The 27,872-nt window shown below is 40.3% G+C and overlaps 1 protein-coding gene across 1 annotated transcript in view; it reads left to right on the top strand.

Annotated features, from left to right (window-relative positions):
- PAG1 (phosphoprotein membrane anchor with glycosphingolipid microdomains 1) overlaps window positions 1-27,872 on the top strand; it is a 104,115-nt gene that overhangs the window by 31,768 nt on the left and 44,475 nt on the right. The window lies entirely within an intron of this gene.

Raw genomic sequence — 27,872 nt, 5'->3', positions numbered from 1 at the left:
TCCGTAAACCACTGTTAAAAAGGCCTGGTGTGGGAAGATGTCTGCTGCCATTTTCTATCTTTTACCTTCTTGTTTCAGTAATTTACCTAATGTGACAATAATTTACCTAACAGCATCTCTTTGGTACAGCACCTAGTCTTACCAAACAAACAGGTGTTTGCAGAGGCGTGCTAAGAGGATGGCAAACACCAGTCCATCTCATGGTCAGTTGGATAAAAGGCTGCACTGCTGTTGAGAGTACCATCTGCTGAGAGGCAAATGTGTTTTAAGACCAAGGTTTGCTGCTGAGCTCAAATGGCCCCTTAGCCACTGCTCTTTTGGCTTGGGAAGTGGCTGAGCTAAGGAGGTGACAAAAAAAAAATACTACCTTCAATATTTTTTAACAGAATTAAATAGCAAGTACATTAATAAATCAGTTTATAATAAAGACCAAATTAGTTATGGAATGCAGAAGTTTCCAGCTATTACATATAGATATTTTAGGAGTAATTAGAAGATAGTAACTCCTTGTAACAACCAACATAGACAGACATGTTTGGGAGCCAGCCCTAGGGACGCTGCTGGCCATGGAGCAATGCCATCCTTCAGTCCAGCATGGTTCATATGCAGTTTATGTAACTTTTACCTTGTTCAAATCTGCTGTTAAAAGGAATTTGTTTTCTTGTGAGTGTTTCTGTAGTGTTCATGTGTTTCTTTCATAATAATAATGGTAGAAAGAGGCAGTCTGATTTCATATCCAAAGCTCTTCTGGCCACACAGCCCCCCAGTTCATTTGCAATACCAGCTTTGTCACTGACCTGCTGTGTATTCAAAACAGCATCTGCAGGCTTTATTCACTGCTACACTGAAGTTAAGGATGAGCTGTGGACAGACATCAACACACTTAACCTCATTTTCTCCTTTTAAATCCCTTCTTAAGAGTCTCTTCTGCCATAATCCCTGAAAAAAAAAAAAAGAGAAGTAGGTTAGTGAGGTGTTATAGCCACTGCCTCTTGTGTTGACTGATGTAGTCTCTTTGTTTTCTCCTACTTCCTTGTCAACAATCCATATCCTCTTACTGGATCTTTTTTTTTTTTTTAATGTTTAAATGTGGCTTTCCAGGCAAGAATTATCTTTTTTTATTCTCACTGAGAACAGCCCTCAGTGTGCTTCTACCCTGCCTGGGACTGCTAGATGAGGTCCCCAGCACAAGGGCCACCAAGTTGTTGAGAGAGATGAAGCACCTTTCCTGGGAGGAGAAGCTGAGAGAATTGGGATTGTTCAGCCTGGAAAAGAGAAGGCTTCAGGGTGACTTAATTGTGGCCTTCCAGTACCTTAAGGGAGCCTGCAAAAAAGATGCAGAGGGATTTTTTTACAAGAGCATGTAGTGGCAGGACAAAGGGGAATGGCTGCAACCTGGAAAAGAGTAGGTTTAGATTAGATATCAAGAAAAAATCTGTTGCTGTGGGTGTGAGACACTGAAACAGGTTGCCCAGAGAAACTGTGGATGCCCCATCCCTGGAAGTGTCCAAGGCCATTTTGGATGGGGCTCTGAGCAGCCTGGTGGAGTGAAAGGTGTCCCTGCCCATTGCAGAGGGTTGGAACTAGATAATCTTTAAGGTCCCTTCCAACCCAGGCCATTCTATCATTCCATGATTCCGAGTGACCATAACACAGTGAAGAGAATGTAACTGTGATGGCTCAGTGCCTCACAACTGCCACAAAGTTTTTTATAGCACTGTGTGAGGAAAACAAATATCACATGGTAAAGGTGAAAAATGATGGCATATGTCCTTAATAAGGGATGTTCTTAAAGATGTCTAATAATTATAAAATACCTGAGCTGAAATACAAACCCCCTTTTTTTTTTTTTCTTTAGGAAAAGAAGGGCTTGTGGTATTCCTTTAGTATTTCAGATCTCTTGTAGCTTCCATTTGCAGGTATATGTTCAGCACTGCTGCCCATCAGGAGCTTGGGAAATGGAGGTTTGAGTATGGATGGGACTTTTAGTCAGTATTTTCCCAGGCACCCATAGGAGCTCTTTGCCAGAACCTATGTTACAAGTTTAATCCTCACACTTTCCCAGGTCTCCTGTGGTGAGGACTTTTTGTCTTGCAGATTATGGAAGAAAGGGGGCACAGTCCTATGGGCTGGCAATACTCAGAAAATTAGTAATATAGAGCCTTCCCCTGCACCACTGTGTAGACCAGCAGCTTTCCTGTGAGGGCAGGGTGTGTGCCTGGGCTGAGGCAGTACTGCAGGCACCAGGAGCTGTGTTTTCAGGGCAATATGAGCTTTGCCACATTCAATCACATGTTTGGCAGAGTCATGGGCTCTGTGTGTTACCCCACCTTTTGAGAGAGCATCAGCCCGTACAGATTTTGATGGTTTTGCTCTGGAATCACAAAAAGTTCCTCCTCACCTGCAACATTTACAGAGGATTTTACACCAGTGGTATTGAATTATAAGTAGAAATATATAAATACTTTTTTTTTACATAAAAACCCTTACAGCTGTTACTACTCAGTAGTTTTTTTAAAATTTAGTTAAAATTTGATATCCTTTTTTGATTTCAATAAAGGTTATGTTAATTGAAATAGTATATTTAGTCAGAAAATATTTATTGAGGTTATAATAGCCTTCCTGTAGCCTTCCTGTGTACTCTGTAGTGTGCTGTTAAAAGCATTTGCTTCCTTTTATTGAAATGTAAGGCCTACACACAATACATGCCAGTGTAGGGTGGGATAAAGTTTTAGCTGCCATTTGGGATAGGAATATTGTAATTGCCATTGAATCAATTTTTTTAATGCCTCTGTTAGCAAATCTGGGACTTATGCTTCTATTATAGAGGGCTCCCTTCCTGAAATCATCCTAAATCTCAATATATGGCTTTTTTATGTGTATACAAGCATCATGATACAAGTACACCCAGGAGAAACTAAAGTAAATCCTCTTTGTAATATTTCTGGGTGAGGCTTTATTCTCTCTCTCAGTGAAGCAGGTACTATTGGAAGCTTGTGTCTTTGGCATGGAGAGTATCTCCATTTTGCATGACAGACAGGAGGAATGTATCCATGGTGAGTGTCTTGGTTTGAAAGGACAAGTGTCTGCTAAGGAAGGCAGGAGCCTTCCTTGAAATGGAAAATGTAAACCTCCTCCCTCTGAATTATAATAATTTTTAAATTAAGGGGCTCTCAGGCAAAGATATAGGAATAGAAATACCAGTTCTTTATTAGGAAAATTAAAAATACAAATGCAATAGTACAAACAAAAATAAATCACTGACAGGGTCAGAATATGTCCTGAAACCCTGTGGATCAGGGTGTTAGCAGCTGTCCCTCTGAATGGTGGCTGCAGCCCTCCTGGAGGGCAGGTGTGGTTCTGTTGAAGCAGTGATCCTGGAGAAGGGTGCAGTTCTCCTCTGAAGGTCCAGTGGTGGTGTAGATGTGTCTGGTCTTCCTCTGGGAATCCAGTGGAGAAGACAGCTGCTCTTCTGGGAATCCTGGAAAAGGCTGCTCTGGTGTTCCAAATACAAGATTATATCCAGGTAGGAATGCTTGGCTCCTCCCCCTGGGCAGAGCATCTCCCAGTGGATGATGTAACTTCATCAGTCATGCAGTGACTCAATGGCCCATTCACAGAAGACATCTCCCCAGAGGGAGGATTGGTTGTGGAAGAGATAAAGAAAACTGCCCCATTAACAGAAGATAACTGCCCCACCTCTAACAGGTGGAGAATAGAATACACAGCCCAGCTACACCTTTCAGCCTAAGACAGTGAGTTGACTCGTTTGATGATGGTGGATTAAGGTTGCTGGCTTAGGCTGCCAGGAAAGCTAGTGAATAGGAGGAGTGCATAAGCATTATTTTCATGTCTTTATGGGGTGTTTGTCAATATGTGTACCCATACTGCATTTCTAATTGGTGCTTGAACAAGCATGGAACAGGCTACCCTATGATACTTTGTACTAGTGTGAAAGAGGATGTAGAATGAAAAGTTAAAATACACAAAGCTCAGTCTTTAAAAGTGGATTAAATAATATATTTCTTGTTTATTGAGGAAGTAATATAATTGGTCTGGAAATGGAAATAATTTCAACCCACAAAATGAGAAGAGGTCAAGCTTTCTCAAACTGAATTAAAACATATTTGAAAGGAAGATCTCTAAGATGCAACAAATTTCATTTATTTTTGATTCTCTGGAGAGTTGGAACTGGGCATCCATGTTCAGGGTTGAAGAGGAGTTCAGTACCTGTGGGGCTCCAGCTGCAGAGGCTCACTTCCCTGCAGACACTGCCAGCAGGGCAGCCCATCACGATGGCACTTTCTGTAGTGCTCACACTGGGCACTCTCTGCCCTGCTCAGAGCCTCTGTTCCATTCAAGCAAACATCAAGTCACAGCAGCTTGGGTCAGCAGTGATTTGACCCTTCAGTTATGTTCAGTGCTATGACTAAAGCCTACTGTATTCTCTTTGAGCTATTTTATACATGGCATCACTGCCACTTGGGAATCTAGAGTGACTGTTGTTTATCAGTTTAATCAGTGAAATATCCACATGATATTTACCTAGTGCTTCTAAATAAAGTATTGAGCACTCTGCCTTGGTACCACCAGGAATGGGTGTGGGCTTCAGCTCTCAGCCTTACCTCTGCATGTTCTTATGTCTGCATATTAAGAGACTATCGTGTCTGAGGTCATAAAAACCTTTTAATTTTTTAACTGTATGACCCTCCATTGAACAGAGAAAGTTGCCAACATCCATTGAATGTAAACTTTCTTCAGAGCTAACAATGGACTTTTTTCAGAGCTACTGAAGCTGCAGTCTGCAACTTGCTTTGAGCTAACAGAAAAAGAGAATAGTAAGAAGTAGACCTATCAATATGCCATTGCTGTATTTCTATTGAGAGGCCTTGTGAGTATGCCTTTGCAAATGATTGCCTTAAAGCTTTTAATGTTCTTGCACTGCAAGAAGCTAAGCAACATTTTCAGTGCTTATTCACAGTATATACTCCTGCAGTCCACAACGGGCAGAAATCCCCCTCAAATTAAATGGGCTTTTTGCTCAATACAGTCTCTCATTCTAACTGAATTAGCAGTAACAGACTTAACTATAAATTATTTTTTACTCTGGGCACATTCTCTAATAATTACCCTCCACTAGTAAATACTTCACCGTATCAGGGAGATACAAAAGCTTTTAATTTTTTTAATTCAGCAACTGTCTTTAACTTCAGAGCTGGTTCTGTTGGAAGAGGACTTAGGTTTGTTTTTATGGTGAGAAAGATCACTTTAAAAACAAGCCTAAGGGTATAATTAGGACACTGCTTTATGAAATTACTACCTTATAATATGTGAAATTTGAAGTTCTTCCCCACTGAACACCTTCTGCTTTAGAGATTGGGGTCCAGAAGGGCTACGTTTGTGGTGGTTTTTTTATGCTTTTTTTTTCCAGGTATGCATTAGTATTGAGAAGAGGCTGATTCATGCTAGACTTCATTTTCAGTATGGGTTTAATTCCTCCTGGAATCAGAGTAGTGAAACGTGCTGCATGGCAGCTGGCACAACAACATTTTTAATCAAATAATAGATTCCAGCTGGTGGGGAGTCACCTGAGTTCTAAGCAGACATGACTTAATGCAGATCTTCCTTATTTCTGTAATAAAATGCATTACCTTTGCATATGAAATAAGTGGAAGAGGAGAAGTGAAGGAAAGCAGGTTTGTAGGTTTGCTAGAAACAAAAGTAGCCATTATAACCTTGTAAGTTGACTTAAACAAGGGATAGTCTGGGGTTCTGAGGTCAGAGTGGGAAATTAACTTGGACTCTTCTCGCATACCATGAAATGATTTCTGGTTTGCAAGTGAGCTTACGACTGCAAGGGTCATTTTCTGGGCTCTGTCCTTGAATATAGCATTTTGTGGCTTTAGCTACCTACTCTTGTCACTGTCATGAGGAATCATGCTCATGTTAGTTGTCAGCCTCTTCCCCCTTCTTACCTGCCCAGGTTACAGTGCAGTGGTGTGAACAGTCAACCCAGCAGCTGAGTTGGGGTCTTTTTGATGTCACTGAACTGAATATTGTTTCAGACAGACGTTTTTCTCTGCTCTCTCAAGAATTTAAAGATTTTGATGGAATTCAGATAATGAGGATCTTATCGATACATGGAACTGAAACTGTAATTGTGCTGCAAAGCTGAGTGTAATGGTACTGGAAAGGTCAGTGCATGCTGGAAAATGTCAACAGATGCTGCATTTTCAATGATTTTTCTTGTTAGTTTCTATGCCACTATCTAAGCTTAGTGGTTAGCCAGGACAAGCAACTCATTCTTTCCTTGATGCTTACTGGGTCTTAGTTCATGCTATTGAAAGAAAAGTCAAAATCCCCATATATTGGCCAAGGCTTTTTCTGCTGGTTTTCTCCCTGGCTGAACGCTGAGAGTGATCCATGCTGGCTAGCTGGCTTTCTGTTATTTCAGTGGTGGGTGTTCTGCAGAGAGCCGAGGTGAAGCTGAGCAGCACCCCACCAACTCAGCAGGTCTCACGGGGAGCAGGTGTCCTGCTGTCCTATCCCCAACTGAGAATTGTGAACCTTTGAGGAGCTGGAAACTCCCATCCCATCAGCTGGAGCTGCAGAGATTTGATGCTTCATGCAGTCCAGCCTGGAAGTAAACAGAGTATGAAAAGCATGTCTGATGTGAGGAGACTGTTTCTAAGATGAGTGATGCCCATTCCCTCAGAGCCTCCCCGAGGTCACTTGGTTCAGTCAGGAGCTGCTGTGTGATAGCAAGATCAAAGCCTTTGGAAGCAATCAGACCTTTTTGTGACATTTGCTGAAAACGTGCTACAAGGTAAGTTTTCCTTTAAAAAAAAAATAAAAAAAATTCTTTTTACTTTATTTGTGTGGTCAGAATTTCATCCTCAGTAAAAGTCCTATAGAAGAGGAATACTAAGAGGTGTTTTTATGTAGATGTCTGCAATTAACATAAATCTACTAATCCAGGCTAGCAAGAGAGAATATCGACTGCAGTGTTTTTGCACTTCCTTCTGACAAGTCTGAAAAGTGATGAGAGAAAAACAAGGCCAAATTGATCTCATAATTTCAGTTGTCTTGAAAATAAAAGTAAATATTCACATAGCTTCAATTTATTGCCTGTATTATTTCCATGATGTTTCTGTAGTTACTGTCTGTTGATGACAACATTACAATATATTTTAGAGACTTTTTGTGTTACATTTTGGTTTTGTCTGTCTCATTCCTCATGTAGCTTATTGATGCCATAAAAAACCCTAAAATCCTAAAAATGTTTCTGTATGTGGAAAATGCGCAGAAAAAGCAAAAATAATCTATGTATGGCAGATACTAATCAGAGTTTGGAGGAGATATTTAGGTAAGTTTTTTTATTAAATGTTACAAAAAGTTCATATTAAGTTTCTGTTGTGCACTGATAGTTCAGGGGATGCACTGGAAGTCTGGTTGTCTGTGCTGTGACCAGTCAAACCCCACAGTTTATTTTGGTGCAAAGTGAGGGTTGGGGTTTTTTTCATACAAAAGCAAAACTGGACCTTTTGGAAACATTAACAAAACAATATGGAGAGAAACTCTTGCTAGAGCAGCCAAGTGTATTTTGGCCAGGCACTTTCCTGTAGCAACAGGAACCCAGCCTCAGGTCTCGTGTCTGACACATCCTGGGCAAATGCTGTTTAATGTGGACTGTCAGTGCCTTTTGGTCAGGAGCCCACATCTCCCTGCTCGCTCTATTCATCTGGAAATCTTAACCCACAGCTGGGAAATATTTCTACATCAGCTTTCTTAGGAAGTGACATAGTAGTGCAAAACATTCCAGTCACTTTCAGTTTCAAACTGTATTTGATAAATTTAGAGCCAGCTTTTAAACGAAGCAGTATGAGCAGTGGATGTGTTCACATTTTCAGAAGGACCCTACGAGTTAACAGGCTTTTCATTTTCTAAGGTGTGTGCTGATGCACATCACGCAGTTGAGGTTGTGATGACCAAGATAGAGGTACTAGTTTGCTCTCAGCCTTTTTGTCAGCAGTAGACTGGTTTTCATTTGGATATGTTGAGTTCCATGTGCAAAGATTTGTGTGACATTTGTTGGTTTTAATGAAGTAGGGTCAGATTCATAGGATGCATTTAAATGAAAACTGGTAAATGGAGCTTACCAGATTGCATATCAGCCATGTAGTTTAAGAAAGCAGCTATCTCAGAAGTAATCAGCCTACTTATGAAATAAACTAATAATATTGAATGAATTGTTTGATTCTTGCAAATAGTATTTGTGCTTATAGATGATAATTGCATGAGTAGACCTCTGTACTTTGCAGGGACAGAGTTATGTTTTTGTTGAGGTGTTTGTTGTATTCATGCCAAAAAAACAACCAGAAAACGTCATTAGGTTCTGATCCTTCAAACGTGCCTGCGCTTAACACAGCTGCTCAAATGATGTTGCTTTGGCAGGGTTGATTTCAATACTTTGATCATGAAATAGCTCATGTAAGGTGGTGGTGGTGGGGAATTTATCCAGCAGAAGTGTTGATCTGAATAAACAGTCATTAATGAGTACACGTTGCACCCTTCCCTGGAGGCAGAAAACCATGTTTCTGCTGAGTTGATGAGTAAAATTAATTTGCTTACTAAAGATACTTACTGTCTTGAGATTCAGTTTGCTGCTGCTATCTCAGCCCAAACTCAGACAGCAGAGTGACTGTTTCTGTTCTTTGCTGGGCAGAGATTTCTCTGGGTGTTCAGGCATTTACTCCTGCCTGCTATATGTCAGCTGCACCACCTTTGCTCAGTTCCCTGGGCTGGACTGGGGATAGCACAAAGACATTTATAAAGGTAAACAAGGGTATTGTTTGAGTGTCTTTACAAACAACAGAAGATAATTTGTTTGCCCACTGGAAGGGGAATGTTTACTCTTTAGCAAGGAAGGAAAAGTACTATCCCTTCAGGCTTTACAGAGTAGAAAAAATTACTGCAGCTTAAAGATGACTGGAGCCCCTGTACCTCTAATGTTAGATACCAGCAAGTCCTCAGCTGAGATTTTGGGATACCAAAGAAAAACCCAGGGATCTAGCAGGGAATGAGCTCAGGTAAGACTAAGAGAGAAATATGGGAATAAAACTAAAAAGCCACATAAAATGCATAAAAGAAGCGTGGGGAACCAGATCAACAAGGAGATAACAAAGGTAGATTTCTCTGGTTGCTGCTTGGAAGAGTGGCTGGCAAATATTCCACCTGACAGCATTTCATACAGATTTTGCATGGCCAAAGTTTCATTTATAATTATAACTAGATATTTGAATTTCTTTACTACTCCTGTGTGAAGTTGTTCCTGCATTGTTTTTCACATATTTTCTCAAAGGAGAAAAAAATTTGCAGGCTCCCCAAATATTCTGAGAAGAAAAGCCAGCTGTTTATTTAAGCTGGCTCTCAATACACAGAAAGTTGCCTCTAGAAGAAAATGCTAATATTTGGCTTTGGACTTGCCTGGGAACACAAATAAACTATTGTTTATTTTTTGTCTTTGGAGGTTTTGTAGGTGTTTTTATTTCTTCCTTGTTCTTTTAAGTCTTTCTACTTATCTAGCATCTTGCATAACTTTGATATTTATCTTTGCAGTACAGTAATTTACATGAAGATATGCAGGATTTTGAGATTTTTTTTTACCGGTAGACAGAATAGGAGGCTAAAAATCATCTGTTTTCCATTCAGTATCTATTTTGCAGTACATGTTGAAAGAGACATATGCTGCTGCATGTCTGATGAGGCTAATTCTGTCTTTGCCTTGGTGGAGTTGTTCACACTGCACTTGCATTCGGATGCATTGAATGAGAAATTCAGTGTTTAGGTTCACAGTGGGCTCTCAGGACGTTGCTTTGTTAGAGCAGTGACTTGGCTCAAAGCTCTGCAAAACTCACCCAGTCTCAGGTCCCCCCCAGCCTTCTGCTGCCACTGTGTTCTCTTTCCTGAGGGCCATCCAAGGGAAGCTAGGGGTGGTTGAAGGCTTCAAGAGGCTCCAGCATGGCTTTGGGCAAGGCCTTGCTGTGAAATTGAAATTGAGTCATGGTAAAGTGACAAGTTCTCTCGTAGGCAAGACTGTCATAGCACTCTGTGCATCAGAGACTCATGAAACTAGACCAACTGTAAAGGTGAGAGGATTTGAGTAGGAAGTTCCTCCTTGACTCCAGAGCATTTACAGATTATCAAAGTCAGGGATATTGCTGAGGGTGGGCTGTGGCCATGACCACATGGTCATTTGACTCTCTGCATCTGAGCCTCAGTGAATGGCATTGAAGGATTTCCTTTTAATGGGCATGTTAAACATGGGACAAATTCAATTTTAGCATAGTCATTTAAAGTAATTTCTGATACAGATGATTTGCTAGCAAATGAGACATTAGGTCTGCCATAATTTGGGGCTCATCCAAGTTTCTGTTCCTCTAAATGCAAGTGATCTAAGTGATGGCTCAGCTGTGCACAGTGCTCTTCAGAACTTCAATGCAGATGAGCTGTTCTGACCATGATTATGAGTGCAATAGCTAAAACTCCTATACAGTAATAACAGAGTATGCCTGCCATCACCTCCTTAAAAAAACCCTGAAATCCCAGCGTGGTTGGCTGTTACTTTCATCTACTGCGAGCGGAAACGGCTTAAAACAGACACACATCTCAGAGTTTCCCATGGGCATTTTGAATGCAGCATAGAGTATTGAATATCTGAAAATACACCAAAAATTTATTTGAAAGAATAATGAAAAATGCACCAAAAATCTAAGTTGTTATCAAACAACTAAGGCTTGAATAAACTCTGCTATAGTGAGGCATATAATATTTTATACAGTAATCAAAGTGTATCAAATATTCTGACAAAATTTTCCAGTTCACTGTGGGCTGGTATGTTAACAAAGATACTCGTCCCAGCTTTAGTAAAGTAGGGATAGTAAAATTCTTGTAGAACCTATGTGTGTTGTGCATGTAGAGTAGAAATGTCTATCATGAGACTACACTGCACTTAGGTTCATGATGACCTGTCTTTTCTCTTTACTTTGATTTTCCCCTGACTTGTAGCTACTGAAGTCCCCAAGGATTACAGGGGCAGAATGCCTAAAAGTGCTCTTTAATGCTTGACAGCATGGCTCTGACAGTGTTAGACACACATTTTAAGCACACTAACAATTGAAGGATAATGCTGTACATAGTGTAGCAGGTTTACAGAAAAGGCAAATAGGGATTTTGCAGCTTATAATAGAGTCTTTGATATAACTGTTTCAAATATTAGATTAGGGTGTATATAATTTAAAACTCCTTTCCAGTTGTGCTGTAAATTTAATGGCAGGATTTGGTTGAAATGAGCTCTTGTGGTCTGCAAGGAAGAAAATCAATCAGGATGCACCTTATCATTTTGCCATATCGTTGGTAGGGATGCAATTAAATTCAGTCTGAAAGGTCACAGTGTGGGGTGTGCATTAACCTTACCCTAACCTGGTGCATGATGCTGCCACTGAGAAGGAGTTAATAATGATAGCAGTTGGAGCTGCACATTTGTTCTCTCTTTTTTCAAACATATCTGTGTTCACACACACTTCTAATTACATCTTTGTGCATAATATTAGCAGATATCTGGAATATTTGCAGGGCTGTTAATTAGGTTGTAGACTAGTGTACAGTGGAAGGTACAGCAGAGTTCCACAGCTGGTGGCCAAACCCACTTAAACTCACTCGTTGGAGTTCATGTTAATGCAGGAATATGTCAGTGAGACAGGGCTTTGTTTTGTTTCTAGACTCTGATGATATTTAAAGCAGCAGCTGCAAAAAGTGGGTTCAGTTTCAAAGTGCAGTAGAGTTTCTGAATGCCGTTTGCATTATACACATTTGCTCCAGATGACAGAAATTAAATTTCCTATTGAGAATTGGACAAGTACTTTAGTGGTGAAGAGACTCTTGACCTTTTTAACCTAATAAATTAAGTTGTGGGGAGGTATTTGATTTTAGGTTTGATTTGGGAGGCCTCTTTAAAAGGAATCAGGTTTCCCATATTAGCTATTGAAGAAAACCAGTGTAGTGCAACATTAAAACAGCAGTGGAGTTTCAGGGACAAGGTAGAGAAACAATATCCATCACTTCTTTTCCAGAGGCTTGAACTGAGAGGTCATCAGATTTTTACTTCTAAAAAGCATTTTTGCTCCTCCCTGGAAAGCCATTTTTTGTTACATGGGATTGCAGACTTTTTTTATTGAATATATTGAACACTGAGGCATGAGAATGAGAAATATAAAATGTAAACTTCAGATTTTGAGATGGTTCCAGGGGAAGTGGATTTGGCAAAATAACAGCCTGTTAAGCCAACCTCTAAAATACATAATATTTTAGAACGAATGTTGAACAACATAATAAAGTCAGAGAAGCTAATGGAAAATGGGATAAAATAAAAAATTATTAATAAATATTTTTGTGCCAAGGTTAGCTGTTTCATATTTTTCAGTTCTGTTGCTAAATAAAAGCAATAGATGCGATTCATCTCAGTCTTGATAAAGAATTTGAATGTGGTACCCACATGGAGATCTATCAATATGGCAAGAGAAAAAGAAGATTCATAGAAGAAATATTAAATATGTAGAGAATTGAATAGAGAGGTCAATATTATTTTAAAATGGTGGTAGTGTTGGGCCAAAGGGAATCTGCTAATTAAATTCCTCAAAGGAGATGAAACATGTTTCATATTTTCCTATCCTTGTCATAAATAAGCAGCAGTATGCTTATGAAGTTGACAGGTGACAGAATTCTTATGAATTTATAGGTGACTCAAAGGTAAGAGTCACTGGCATTTCAGAAGAGGATCATAGCATCATACAAGGATTATGTTTTCTTCTGAGTTGGTGTGATAGATATGGCTAAAATATAATGGTGGAAGCCCATGCTTTTTACTCTGGGTAAAGTGAGGCCAGGCAATAAAAACCAGTCCCTGATTATCTCTGAGGTTTGTTAACAGACTTTTCCAGGTGCAGCAGAGGTAAAAATAAAGAGCAGCTTTAGGATGGAGCATCATGGAGTTCACAGAAGGGACTTGTGAGTTTCCTTGCAGTCCTGTGCTCCCGTATTTATTCGAGGTGTTTCTCTTGAGGAATGGGATGTGCATGTGCCTCTCTGTGTGTGGATGTTTTAATTAAATTGCTAGCTGCTTCCATGTGTCTGAAGCATTCCCCAGTGGTGTCTGTGTCTGTGCACTGTGAGCAGTGGGAAGGATGATGTGTTCTTGTGCACGCAGCTGCAGCCCAGCAGGAAAGGGGGAGACTTCAGAGAGAGCAAACTCTGCAGCTCCTGGAGGGATGCTTGTCTGTCACTTCTGCCTATCCCAGGCCCTTTGCTGCTGGGGGAACGTGCTGAGTTTCTGCTCCACTTTGGATCATCAGCCATCACTGCTCATAAGCACAACCTAAATATTGGCCTGCCTGCAGAGAAATAGAAAAAATCCCTTTTTATAGCACGTAAGTTTTGCTCTTGGAAGACGAGAGAGAGCTGTGTCCTGATGGTGAGGTAAGTGCCACGTCCGACATTTTTGCAGTTCCCAGAGGCAGGCTGGAACAGTTAAATTGATTGTTTGGTTGAACTGACTTTCTGTGCCAGGCACACTATAGGTAAGTAAGGGCAGGCATATACAGGTACCCTTGGGGTACCGTCACTGTGCTCTGGCCAAAGCCTGGTTTCTCTGCTGCTTGGATACAGCCATGGGAAGGGGACCTTGGTGCACTGAGGAGGGACCTTGACTGTCAGAGGAGGACGTGGTGGGTGGTTTGCTGGGCCCCAGAACCAGCCTGTGGCTGAGCCTGTGATGCTTTTGTTGGGTCGGAGCAGGTGCCACTTCTTCCCCACTCTTGTGGCTGCTCCTCATCCCTCCTTGCACGTGATCCTTTGAGGTTTGTTGGGCTCTATAGATTTCAGGAGGAAGCATGTGTCACTACTTCTGTTATCACTAATCTTGAAAAAGCAGAATTTAGGATTTCACCAAAAATACAGCCATTAGCTTCATTTATTTTGGATGCTAATGCTCATTTTGCCTTAACTATCACAGATTGGAGATGGTAATTTACTCCACTTAGGGCATACTGGTTTTTGGTTTAGCCATGACTATGGTTATCAATGGTGGGATTGTATCCTGCAGCATCTGCTTCTTTTTTTTTTCCCTTTTCATATTATTCTCACCCATTTTCCATGCTTGCATTGTTTACCCTTGACATGAATGATTATTTCTTCCAAATGTATTAAACACATTAATCAAGTTTTCATGGCTGAAGCAGATTTAATATGCATTTTTAGGAAAGTATTGGACAGATTTCAGTGTTGTTATTCCAAGAATTTTACTTGCTGATTTACTGTGCTTTGAGAGTAAGATTGTCTTTTGTGTCAGACGAGCATGGCAAGCCAACAAACACGAGAACCAAGAGTGACTCGATGCTACAGACAAGAATGTGTGATTCTCTTTCTGTCATCTAGTTCTGTTTAATACTAACAGAAATGGCACATCTCCCACTTCCCTGTGAGTACAGCTTCTGCATTTCTGCAGTGAATCCAGAAAAGTTTGATCAGGGCTTCCTGTCCCCCAAGGGCACAGAGGAAGCTGTGGCACTGCCCACTGTCCACCACTTCTCTGAGAAAAAGCTGCTAAAAGTACAAATGAGTGAAAGGGTTTTATTTTTCATGGCATAAAGACCTATGAATTTGCTCAGGGGCCACACATTTCACTCTATAATTTTCTACTTGATTATGCTTTTAAATTGCAGAGCAGTTGTATTATTTTTATATAGCAGTATCATGAGGGTTCAAGAATACTTCTTAACTGGTGTTGAAATTTAACCTGAACACTGAGATTCATGGGTTTATTCTCTTAATATCCCTTGATAATCACTCCCTGCCTTATCACTCACTTCTTGAGGAAGGCAGAAAAAATACAAACCAGTTTGTTCAAACTCATGAGATGAAGTGATGAAGGTCCTTATAACCTTATTGCTTGAAAGGAAGAAAACTGGACCAGAAGTTCATATCCTAATTATTGCTGCAGTTATAATATAGTGTGGGAACTGTTCTGTTCTAGGCAATAAGGGAACACACGCTCTTTCAGTCAGAGGCATTATTATTTTTGCATTATTTCTATCAGCATCACAATTCTGCCAAATGAAAATACATATCCAGACATTACATGGTCTTCTTGCTTTTCACAGTTCATTTTTTCTGTCTGTTGATGCGTGCAAGTTCTTTCACCATGATTTGAAACTTCTTAATGGTGTCAACAAACAATTGTGTATTCCCACACTGTCAAACAAGAAATTTGTGGTTCTTCTTACCCTTGGGGTAGGCAAGGACCCAAGAAGATTACATTACAGAAGATTGATTTCTGTTCTTCATGTAAAAAGAAAATCTATTTCTAATCTGGTTTGGGATGAGAATTCATAGTGACCATCTGTGTGAATATTTTACCCATAGTAATTTAATTTTAAAAAACAATCTGGCTCAAAAAATCAGTGCTTTTATTTGCTTTTATTTTTCTCTCCCTGAGTAAGGTTTCCTGGTCTGGCATCTCAGGGAAGAGCATCTGCTTCAAAGGATGTCTTTGGAGGTTCTGAGTTCAAAGATGTCTTTGGAGATTCTCCTTACCTTTTTAACAAATATTTCCATCATGCTGCCTCATACAGACAGTAAGAAGTCTTCAGCTGTTATGGGCAAGGTCTATAGTATAAACATTCATCTCACTTCATCAGAGATACAATCATGCTTCACTCCTTAATATGAATGTCTTGTTCATCTTATTCCTTAAAAAAATTAATTTGGCATCGTGATTTACATTAATAATTCACGATTTCGACAGAATCTTTTTATTAAAAAAGATCATGCCACACATTTCAGCCTATTAAAAACAAAATTACAATGGATTTAGACAGAAGGCTAATAATACTTAGGAAGTCCAGTCTGCACATGCATTTTCATTATGATTGACAACCTGTTTAGAAATTCTATGTTTGTAAGTTCCAGCCCAGATTTTCACTAGGTCTCAGTGAATATTCATTGGAATTCGCAAATACTTGATAGTTAGGCTGCATTCTGTCCCCACGGGAACATTTTTCCACTGGACATTCAGATAGTTATCCTTTATTCACATAAATACTTCAACAAATATTCAACATTCACATTGCATGAAATAGTTTATTTACATTCATGTAATACATTGGCATTAATCTCAATACAAATGTAAAATATTGATTGTTTGTGCTTGGACATTCTCACTGCAGCACTCTATTAGGTTAAGGATGCTACTGGGTATCAGAGGGGAATGCTGCTCCCAAAATTCTTTTACTGGTTCACTGCAAGAAAGCAGTTAAAAGCCAACATGGAGATGAAAATATCTTTCACAGCTGTGACAGCACAACATGTGTTAGTACTTTGTGTGAAAATGAGCAGAGACAATTTAAACTCTGCATTTGGCCGATTAGTCTTACGCTGTCTTTTCTTTGACAATAAAGATGCCGTTGGCAAAGCCTAGCCAGAAAGGACAGAGTGGGTATTCCTGCAGAGACTGCCTAGAAGATTGGGATGCTTCTGGCATACAGATACTTGTAGCAGCTGTTTCCAATTAACTGTAATAATTCTGAAAAATAAATGAATTTTCTTCAGGATCTCCTTGATGAATATTGATGTGGTGGCAGTCTCCTCAGCCTGGAAGTGCTCATGGTGGCAGTGCTTGGGGTGGAAAGGATAAAAAATTGAAAGGTGAGGATTTGCCATAAAAGCTGAAGATGCAGATCCTTGCACAGGGTAGAATTAGGAAAGGGCTTTTGTCTTAGTTTCTCTCTCTGTTCTGGCATTTCCCCTCCAGCCAGCCCTCCCAGGCAGTCAGCCCCATGAGGGAGGCCTGTCCATGAGACTCCACACCATGGGGTCACACCCAAGGGCACATCCGAGTGGATGGTTTTACTGAGGCCCTAGGTGAGCTTAGTGCCAAAAGGATTTGTTCCTGGAATGCTGGGATTTGTGAGGAGCATGATGCTGGTGGAGACATGCCAGCTCTTCAGGGACCCCATGGTGCTCCATGTGGAGCCACTGGGTTTGCCTGGAAACACTTTCAATGTACAGAGAGCTGAACTTGGCGTGGCTGTGCTGTGGGATACCAGAGTGAGCATGAAGGCTTCTGGTACAGACTTTTTCAGCACTTCAGGACTCTTGTTGTGTGCTGTCCCCTAACAGATGGCGAGCTCTACTGTCTAATAAAAAAAAAAAAAAAAAGGCAAAGAATCTTTCACAACTTGCTGAGAATTTAATATGGCTTTATTTCAGCTCATTTCTTGTTAAGTCCATTTTGCTTTATTTTCTTCCTTGTAGATGTATTTCTTTTCATACCTATAGCTAGTTCTAAGTAGTTTTAATTTGAATTTGATGATTTATATAGTTTTATTTTTTTGAATGTACCAGTATTTTTACCAGTCCTATTTGTTACTCTCTTCATAACTTTGTTGCAGGACACATTTTTGTGGTGATTTCACGTAACTCTTTCTACACTCCTAAACTCTTGTATTTATAGTTTCTCAGATTATATAGTAGCTTCCATGCCTTGAGAGTGATGGCAGGCATTGCTAGTGTCATATCTTTGCATTTATTTTTTGTTTGTTTCAAAAGCTAAAGCTGTGAATTGGGTTACTTGAACGAGGCATGCTGTGTTGTATGTTTTCCACATTAGCTCTCCGAAGCCTCCTCATCTGTAGCACTCGCAGGGTGTCCTGCTTGTGATGTCATGGAGTCAAAGTCTGGTTTGGGGTGGTGACCAAACTAGACATCAAGGATCAAAACTTTCTGGCTGGTGCTGCTGCCCCAAATATATGCCTCTTAGCTGTAAAACCCACTGGGAATTAATCTTTCCTTTAATTCCTATGTATTCCTCCTACTCTTTTTATGCAGCAATGGTATTAGTGTGTTTGCAATGCAGACCCATTGTGTGGGGTCCTGCCTGCTGCTGTCCTTTGACACAAGCCTTCAGTTACTCAATGCTGCTTCTTTTGGCTTCTAGAAACTCAGCTTCAGAGGCTGTAAAGGGTCTGTGTAGTGTTTCTTTAGAAAAAGCCCAACTGACTGTGTATAATCCTAAGCCACTTCATTTTCCAGTACTTAACATTATCTGCTTTCTGTAGAGAATTGCATGTTTAAGAGACAAAAACTTAAACACTATCAAATAGTCCCTTGCAAGGTTTTTTTAAAGGGAATTGTTTGCAAAGCAAATTTCCTTGCCCATTGTCACTGTTTAGGAGTGTCTCTAGTTTACTGCCGAGTCAGGAAAGTGCAGAAGATGGGCTCTTAGCAGTGATAGGAACCCTTCCTCTCTCACATGTGCAGCTCTGCTTTGTTTTCACACATTTATCCACCCTTCAGACACTATTAGTGAGAAAATAAAATTATATGGAGGGGTAGGGCTGTTTCTTTTGTCTTTTTTATGTTAAGGCAAATTGAGGATAGGAGGATGATGCTGAGTCAAAATGATCATCTCTGTAACTCTTGTAGGGCTAGCACTAAAATAAGAATGAGATGGGACAGGAGGTCTTGAGCAAATGGAAATTGTAAAGCTGAAAACACAAATGTGAAAGAAAAATGGTTCCTCTGAACTCCCATCTGTATTGAAAAAGACTGTCAAGAGCAGGGTTTAAACTTTTTTGGCTGCATGCTTGCATGGGACAGAATGTATTTAAAACAATTCCTTTCAAGTTTTCCTAAGCAGGAGTGTCTGGAGAAATGAAGGACTGATGGAGCACTGCAGGCTCACGGTAGGTGAAGAGGTGTTTCTCCTGCACACAGGATCAGGTTCTGGCCTTTTCCATCTGCAGAAAGCCAGAGAAAGCTTAATGATTTCAACAGAGCAACTGCACAAAGACTTTATAGGAAAAAATAGGACTGGAAGTGGCAAACATGATGGGAATACAGTCTTTCAGATTATTTCCTGTGATTTTTCACCTTTGTTTTAACCACCTCCTGGCTAGAGTGCTGCAAGAACAAAACTATGATCTTCTAAAACAATTAAGAGATGCTCTTGCAGCATAGATGAAGCATTAATGTAGCAGTGCTTTGGTGTGCCTGGGGGATTTATGTTGTGTTGGTTCAGTGATGAATCAAGAAGGCAATGTGCAGTGCTGAGAGATGTACTGCTAATGCTGTTAGAGGAGAGGGGCTGCAGCAGTAGGCAGGGAAGGACAGGGATGCAGCTGCAGTGAAGGGGTGGCTGAGGAACAGGAGCACAGAGCAGAATTCAGAGAAGGTAGGTCACAGGTAGCAGCAGACCTTGACTGGTTTTGTCTTTGTACCCATGAACAGTGCTTTTGCACATAGTTCATAGTGGGTGGTAAAGATGAACTTTGTCTGGAGGCGTGACTTCAGGCCCCTATCCTTTCATGTTCTCCCCTTTGTTAAATATTGTTATAAAACCTCCAAACAGCATAGTGAGTGGGTTTTTTGTTGTGTTTTTCTTTTTTTGTAAAGGATCTATTGGCAATTATTATTATATCAGTAAGGAGCAACATAAAAGCCAAAGCATTTGATGCCTCCCGTGCTTGCTTGACAACATTAAATTACTGCAAAGAGTGCCCCTTGTTTAAATGAGCAAATATGTAAATTTTATGTAAGCTGCTTAACTTATTCACATTTTTGCATTAAGCTCTTCTTGTGTTTTATGAGCTTATGATCAAGCAACAAAAGTTTTATTTTATCAGGATTTGGAATTAATGGAAGACCGAAGTTAAAAAAACAACTAACCAAACAGTAAAAGCTGCTTGATGGAGAGAGGCAAGGAGATTTCTTTGTGTGTACAAGATTTGTAATTTTTGAAAGTGTATCTGCCAGCCCACTTATAGCTCTGTCCTAATAGGATCACTTGGAGAATATCTGAATGTCTGGTATTACACATTCTTAACATCTGAGTTTTAGTTTTGAAGTGGCTGGACATCTGAAATAGCAGACCTGCACATGTGAAATACCCTTATTTGAGTGTACTTTCTTTGTGTAAAGTAAAACAGTGGAGACATCCACATTAGTTGGGATTATTGGCTGAGATGCTTCCCATGTCAGGAAGAACTGATTTGTTTCCCAGGGCATGCTTTCCAGGCTGATGTTCCTAGGAGATTTGCCCAAGCAAAGATATTCAGGCTTTGACTCATGGTGAATTCTGGTATCTAATGCAGAGAGGATGCTAACAGCCACCCAAAAATTGGATTTTAAAAATGATGGAGAAAGAGAATGAATGTTTTGTTTTTCGCTTCCTCAGTTATTAAAAGCAAAGGTGGGGAGGGTACAATTACCATTTGCTGAACATTATTCCTGAAACATTTCAGAGGGTGTGAGGCTTTCCTAAACATTCTGCATGATGAATTTGTTTCTTCTGCCCCACAGAATTCAAATGAGTGCTTCCCCTTGTTGCAGTGTGTAGGGCACCCTCATGTTGTCCCTGCCTGGAACACGAGCAGCGCTTTGCTGCCCGGATTCCCACGGCAGCAGCAAGCAATCTTGTCTGCAGTTAAGATCTCTCCATCACCATGGGACTGTCACTGGTGTCTCAGAGGCAGCACTCAGGGTCCCATGGGGAAGCTCACAGCTGGCTGCAGCTGCTCCCATGCTTTCTTCATGGAGCGAGGAATGTACGTGAAAAAGGAGAAAAACTGTAATGAAATCCATTAACAACTGCTAGGAAGGAAGGAAGCTCGTGCAGATGAATTTTAGTGGAACAAAAGCTATTGATACAAAGCCACCTTGTGTGTTGCAATAACTGATGGCTATGCCACAGGGTGACCCCTCTTCCCAGGGCCTTGCTGGATGGTGGGGTGGAGGTGGGGACCCCCAGACTCCTTCCTGCTCTGACCCAGCACAGAGCACTCCAGGTGCAGTTCCCACCTGTGGCTGAGGTGCTGGCAGGAGCACTGCCCTGGCTGCCAGGCCACTGCTTTCTCCATGGCCAAAGGAAGGGATCTCTGTGAAAAGAAGGCTCACAGGATGGGGGGGTGGGATGTATGCACTGGACTTGGGGAGAAGCACGTGGGGGCTTCTTTTCTTGTTCATCTCCCCTCAGGCTTAGCAGAAAATATTTTTCTCACATCCCTGGCTGTCCATCTGGCTGCTTTGGTGTGGGAGAAAACACATGCTGAAGCCCATACAATTTGCATGGATTTCATGCAAATATCAAAGCAGAATTTCAGGAGTTGGTTAAGTGTGGGTTTTTTTCTAAAAGGCTAATGTAATCTTCTGTGGTGTGTGATTACATCTTCTGGCAAAGCTCACTTGATTAAGCAAATCCCATTTCTGGGATTTAGAGTTTTATGCTAGCATCTCTCCCAGTTCATTGAGTTGGCATAGGAAATTCTGTTTACTGTCTTCTCTGGTGCATTTGGTCCAGTGTGGAGTCTGGAGGTGGTGAATATGCACACTAACACTCTGGCTGTCTCAGCCACACTCATGTAAAAGAAAAAGTCACATTCAAAGAGTTAAAAAAAATAAAAATCTTCTCATCCACAAGTTACTGCAGGTTTCCTTTAAACATCATAATCAGTTCTTGCTGGCAGAGGGATTTTAAAGGTCATTTTCAAAAGAGAGAGAAGCATACAAATGTTCAGGAGAGTCCTCCTTGTTAGGCACTGGTCAGAGCAGCGATGCTCTGCACTCTCCAGCCACCAGTCCACTGCACTTGCCACCTCCCAGGAGGTGCCCAGGAAGAGGGTGGTGGGTGGTGGCCCCCAAAAGATGGCTATCTGCAAAACTCCCCTGCTGAAATGGAGGGGAAGGCTGCCCAGTGGTGCTCTGCCTCAGCTCCTTCCTTGTGGCAGCTCCTGCTTTATTGAGCCATGCTCCTGTAGAGCCTGCATGTTCCGGGGTCAAGTCTCCCTTGCAGGTGGCTTTTGTGTGCCAAAGGCTGATGGAGTAGGGACAATGCAAAGGCTGGGCCTCTGCCTGCTAGCTGGAAGGTATTCCCCATGCCCAAGATGGCTTTCTTTATGTTGATATTAGTTATTTAAAAAACCAAAGCCAATCAGCTTCTGTCACAGCCTTGCTGTGTGACCAGGGCAAAGCCTTTATTAGCAGATACTTTGAGAGCTTTTATGGAACTCCCCTGGTGGACAGACACCTCTGACTTACTGGGCCACTCCACTCCCAGCAGTGATTGTTTAAAGTAAGCTTTAAAGTCAGGGGAGGGCCCAGTTTCTCAGCACCCTTGCGTAAGACTCGCTATATCAGACACTTGAAAGATTTGCTCTTTTAAATTCCTTTTTAATTAGTCTATAAATTCTTTCACTTCAATCTTGTGAACCAAGCTTGGGTTAGGCTTTCAGGTATGTGTCAATGCATCCATGACACGTATCTCCAAGGGAGAACAAAGTATTGAAGGGCAATATTAGATACTAAACCAGGTCTGATCTCTCACAGGTAGCGTAGAGTGCAGGCAAAAAGCATAAAATCCCACAACAACAATAGCAGAGAGAAGGTGGAAACACCATCTCTTACTGATCTGTTGTTCACCTGCTTCAAAAGCTGTTTGAATCTGAGGGGTCAGCAGATCCTTTAGGATTTTTTTGTTCTTTTATACCAGGAACATAGGTCAGCCTTTGGGCAGCATTGATAGATTTCAGTCCAGTGTCACATGAAGCAGGTGCAGGGGCAGCCAGCTCACTGTTCTGTCCTGTGGGTACTTGGGAGGACAGCACAAAGAGCTTTAGTTGCATTCAGAAATGTTTGATGCAATTAACCAGCTTTTTGTTTGGGTTGGGTCTAAGGTTGTCTATCTTGTTTTTCCTGATTTTTAAACCAGTTTTCACTCTGAAAGATATAGTGATAATCAAAGAGAACAAGAATGGTTAGCTGAAAGTCTACATCCCATCCTGCTTTTCCTGAAGTTAAACTTTGAGTATTAACACTATCTCAATTCCTTGTAGTTAAAGAAAGGTTTCTAAGAATGGGAGAATTTTTTTGTTTCTTTGTTTTTGTGGTTTTGGGGTGGTATTTTTGGTTTTTATGTTCCTTGTTTTATGAATAAATAATTGCCGTGGACACTTCTGTTGCTGATGCAATACTTAAATGTGATTCCACAGTTTTTATGTGGCAGTGGCTGTGGTAAGAGGACTTGTACAGTTTGTGCAAATGACTGCACAGAGAAAATCACATCTTAATAATTATTTTTAATATAATGCAATTTCCTGAGCACAAACAGTTTTATGTGATATGCTTTTGCTGAGTGAGATGCCAGCATTCATGGCAGAAAAACAGGGATAATTCAAACAGGTCTGAAGGGATCAGGACTCAGAAATGCAAGGTAGCTATTGGAGGTGAGATGCAGAGCAGTCATGGATGGTGATGAAGTACTGACAAAGCTTCCCTCTATCACAGCCTGTCAACAAATGACAGGAGGATGACATTTTTTCTCTCTTGCACTTGTAATCTCAAAGTTAAGCCCTCAGAAATAGATAAATATCCTCTTGTGGCTGTTTTCCTGATTAGAGTGGTGTCACTTCCATTTCCAGAACCTCTGCCCACTAGTATCTTACAGTCTGATCAATTATTTTGAGCATACTCTAATCATATTTTACATTTTTAAAAATAATTATATTCCCTTGTGCATTTGAGTTAGCAATTTGATTTAAATAATCAGATCTTGTCCATATATTCAAATAATTAATGAGAGTTTCTCCTTGTTGGATATGATGATATAGGATAATGGATTTGCACAATTTTTTAGCCAAATCTGAAAACATTTGGATACCTTGAGTCAGAAAGATCTTTGACCTGGAATTTAATTAAGGAATGGAAAATAGGAAAAGTGGGTGGATGCAGGAGAGGATTAAACAAACAAACAAAAAAAAAATCTCTGTTCCTTCAAGATTTTGGTTCTGTTAAATTGTGTAAAAAAGTTTTTTTCATAGAATAGTTGAGGCTTATAAATGGCATAAATTTGAAAATTAGGAAGAGTGGGAAATGAAAACTTAGTCATTTGATTCCTTTCTTCATTTTTAACAAAAATGAGCAAGCTGCAGGGGAGAATAAAAGACAGCTGAAGTTGAAGGAAGCACATTTGTAGCATCTACGTCCTAATGAGTAACATTAGGAAGCCATATGTAAGTATTTAGTCTTGACTGTAATGGATTGAATACATTTGGTCTTGTCTGAAGGAAACAAGCCCAAATCTATCAAGTACATGGATGAAAAAACAGTTGGAAATTCTGGTTACTACAAATGGAAACCAAAGAGCTATGCTCTAATTCTTTCATCTCAGATGAGGTGAAAATTTCATTTCCACTATCAGTGCTTATCAGACAGGTGAGAAATAAATTTTTAAATTACTTCAATTATTCTTAAATCGTTTACTGGATGTGTAGTAGTTCATAAATACTGTAATGTTGCAAACCAGCTTCCCTAAGAAAAAATATTTAAGAAAATTATTTGCATTCTTTTAGTACAGAAGATTAGGCTTATTATTATATTGGTAGATGTCAGATCTTTGTACGGCTTTGACTTGACAGCTCTGAGAAGGGGCTTTGGCCACATGCAAGTTATGCCAAGCAAAAAATCCACATGACCTGAGTTAGTCAAGAGTTAAAGAGCTTTTAACAGAGAACATATTGTAGACCCAAATGAACTGTGCCCAAGTGAGATACTTCAGTTTGATCAATAGCTCAAAATGAAATACAGACCTTTCAGCAGTGGGGGCAGTCTGCTGTGTATTTGTCTTCAGCATGTGTAGGAGATTTGCACTTCCCAGCTCTGCCAGCTCCCAGCCAGAGGCAGAGGTGATGCTTGAGTAAGTATAATTTTGTGTTTGGTCTCCCATAGATGGAGAGGACCTGCTATGATCCAGCATTTGTCTCAGGCAAGTAGAAGGACCTGATGAGGTGCAGGTACCAATGCCATATAACACTACAAATAAAACTGTCACAAAAGTAATGCTCTTGGAAAGAAGGAATAGCAGTGACAAATTTGACTGGAATAACTGTAATTGAGGCAAGTCTAGAATAAGCAGTGTTATCAAGTTGGTTTTCATCAACAGCTAATCCAAATTTAACTAGGATCTCTAGGGTTCAGGCTTCATTATCACCTAATGCAGGCTGAACACATCTATCTGGACTCATTGGAGATTTGATATAACACCTATTTAGAGAAGTAATTTACAAGTGTTAGTCTTATCTGTATGGCCAGAGATGTTCATAATTTGTTTAAAGATGTTTGCTTTGTATTTGTAAAGATTGAATTTGCTATCAGGGAATTAGAGTGGCAGTGACTAAGTCTTGGCATATGTCTTCGGAGAAAGAATCTCTTGTCCTTGTGTTTTCAGAAAATTGAATGTTGAGTCCCTTTTTCTCTTAGTTGTAGATGTAAAGTGGCAGTCTAAACATGTGTGTGTTTTAAATCCTGTAAGCACACCAGATTTTTTAGAATAGCATCATACTAAGAAATCTCATGGTTTTTCTACATCTCCAAAGACACAGATGGCACCTTCCTGTCCTTGCCAGAGGATGTGTGCAGTGCTCCTTCCTTTGCATGATTTTATGGAGAAATTCTTCTCTGAAACTTTTATTCTGTGGTTCCTTAATCCATCCCTCCATTGAATGACAGAAGTCTTCTGCCACCTAGCCTGCCCTGAGTAATATCCTTGTGGTTTTAGACACTTGGAGAGCTAAAAAGGTGTGAGATCGAGGTGAGGGCTATCTCAGATTGATGGTGTACATCCAAAGATACTGCAAGTTAATGGAATTGCTGGGAAATTACACCAGTGAAACTGAGGTCTTCTTCTGTACTTCTGCAATACTTGTGAGAATAGTCTGAAAGTATTCATTTTTTCATGGGGCCCTGACAAGTAATATCTGCATCTTTACTTGCCATAGATGTGGGAAAAAAAGACAGTAAGGTCTTTTAAAAATGAAAATCAAGTAGGATCACAAAGATTCAGAAGGAGAAGTATCTCCAAAGAAAAATTCAGTAAACTATGTCATATAAACAACTTACATGTAAGTGATAAATCTCTCTACATCTGTTGACCAGTGTAAAGACTGAGTTTTGGCTTTCACATTTGACTTTATGTTCACTGAGTACATGATCCCTCGAGTAAAATCTAAAGGTACAACCTGTTAGAGATGAAGTGAGATGGCACAGGCAGGCTCCTCCAGTCCAGACTCAAGATTTCCAAGAGAAATAACCATCTTCAGTGTTCTTAACTACCTCCAAGCCAAAATACACCATTTTTAGGCATCTATATATGTTATGTTGTGGTTTCTAAGTGTTGTGCAGTAAAAGACAAAAGTGATATGAGAAGAGTAACACTGAGGACCACTGATTTATGTGGACTGGAAACTTAGGAGAAGCAGAAAAAGTGGAAGCAGAAAAAGGAGAAGGAACAAAGCTGGCCTGGTGCTCTTGATTATACTTGACCAGTTCTGCTTGCCTCTGGCCACAAGCATTTCCTAATGTATTTTACCATTAGATGTTGCAGCCTTTACTAGATCTTGAGTGGTGTTTGTAGGCTGACCCCTGCGCAGTTCTCTTTTCAGACATCCTTTTGACTCTGAATAACCACCTCAGCACAAGTTTTTAAAGTTTTGACATTACTTATGTCATTCTGAAAAAGGAGATTCATACTGTGAAAATGCCCCTGGAAGCTACTCTGAAATTTGTTCTAGATGTTCACAATGTTTAGTCAAAGAACATCTGATTTTGTTTATTGCCATGGAGTTGTGGGGCTCTGCTGAAATAAAGCACTCCTGAACCTGCTTAAGTCCATTTGACGAGATGTTTAACTCCATTTGACAAGATGCTTAAGACAAATTTTATCTTACTAATAGATAAAAGGAAATCCTTAAGAATTGTTATTAAATAATAAAATTAGAAGAGATGATTGCTCATTCACATCTGTCCTGTATCAGCTTAATTTTGAATGCAAGATGCAGAGTTTTACAGGTCTGTTTCTATCCAGACACTGAACTGAGCACTGCTGCTCAGTTCTGAAAATTATTTTGAAGTCTAGCTTCCGTGAAATGCTTTGAAAGAACATATTTTTTAAAAGTGCTTATAAATTCCCTCTAGAAGTCACCCTCTTACTTTGCTGTCTCATGTTACAAACTTGAATATATTAATTTGGAAGAAGTGTGTCTTTGATTGTTCGTTACTCAAGAGAACCCTTGCCAGAGTCCCCAAAAATACAAGAGCAAGAAAGTGCCCTGAGAGGTGGGGCAGCAGGATGGCTGCCTAGCCCTGATGATCATCTCAGGGCTGATCTGGTAGGACTGGCTAAAAGGGTGAGATAGGCCCCTGGCAGCTTGCCAGCAAGTCACCAATTAATACTAATTGCATGGGAACATACTGTAAGGGTGGTTCATCAGGGACTGGAATGAGTTCATAGCTGTGCTGCACCCAAGGGCTGTGTGTCCCTCGGTATTTACTTCAAGAAGAAAACACAATGTTGCTTGCTGCTCTATTCACTTGCAATGTTTTGAGATCTGGACTACAATTCATGTGGAGAGGCATGAAACATCTCACATCTATCATAGAGCTTGGCTTGTGAATATTTGAGTTAAAGTGTAATATTCTAATTGGTTTCAGCAGGAATCATCACTGTCTCATCTTGAGCCAGACATTGCTTCTCGTTTTCTCATAGGAAGAAAAACAAAGCTGAAATTGCATGAACTATATGCACATGATAGTCCTTTCAAAACAAGAAAACTATGGCCATCTGATTTTAAAAGGGCTTTTGGCTTTGCCTCTCTGATTTCCAAGGAAAGCTTTGTAGAAAACTGGGATTTAGGCTGCTGCTGTCTCCTCCTCTGCCTCGTGACAGCTGTAAACATCTGCTGAGGATGTCATTTATTGTCTCATCCTCTAGT

The sequence above is a fragment of the Molothrus aeneus genome, chromosome 1 (assembly GCF_037042795.1).
Source record: "Molothrus aeneus isolate 106 chromosome 1, BPBGC_Maene_1.0, whole genome shotgun sequence".
NCBI lineage: Eukaryota > Metazoa > Chordata > Aves > Passeriformes > Icteridae > Molothrus > Molothrus aeneus.
This window is presented reverse-complemented; position numbering and strand designations above follow the sequence as displayed.